This window comes from Penaeus monodon, chromosome 30 (genome assembly GCF_015228065.2).
Source record: "Penaeus monodon isolate SGIC_2016 chromosome 30, NSTDA_Pmon_1, whole genome shotgun sequence".
Lineage (NCBI taxonomy): Eukaryota > Metazoa > Arthropoda > Malacostraca > Decapoda > Penaeidae > Penaeus > Penaeus monodon.
The window spans coordinates 20,277,570-20,278,045 of record NC_051415.1 but is presented as its reverse complement, the minus strand read 5'-3'; positions in this window follow the sequence as shown (position 1 = coordinate 20,278,045).

The window sequence follows — 476 nt, the reverse complement described above, 5'->3', positions numbered from 1 at the left end:
CGAACTCCACTCCCCACTGTTTTTAAGAGCCTGCAACGAACTGAAACTATTAGTCAGGTCCTGTCAGCAAGCGAATTCTTCCATGAGACAGTTATTTTCATTTTCATCTTTCCCAGTTGGTTCTTGCTATTACGACCCCAAGAAGTAATACGAGACGCGCAAGACTTCAGCTTCATATCCTGTATGTGTGGGTGGAAGATGTTATTATGAAGTGTGTTAAAAAGTCTACCCTTTTAAAGTTTTTGCTCTTGATATGTAAGCTCTTTGCGATAATTGGCTTTCCGTCTAGTTAGCAATAACTGGGTACAAGCCTTGTGTTTCTTTATTAACAAAGTTATAGGGAAGTTATGAATGATACTATGTATGTCATACGATTTACAAATGTTATATCTCTAAGGTCATTAGAATGTGTATCTATTAGGAAGTTTTCAGATTATCTTCCTCAACTCGACAGTGAAAATAGCAACCATTGTGCA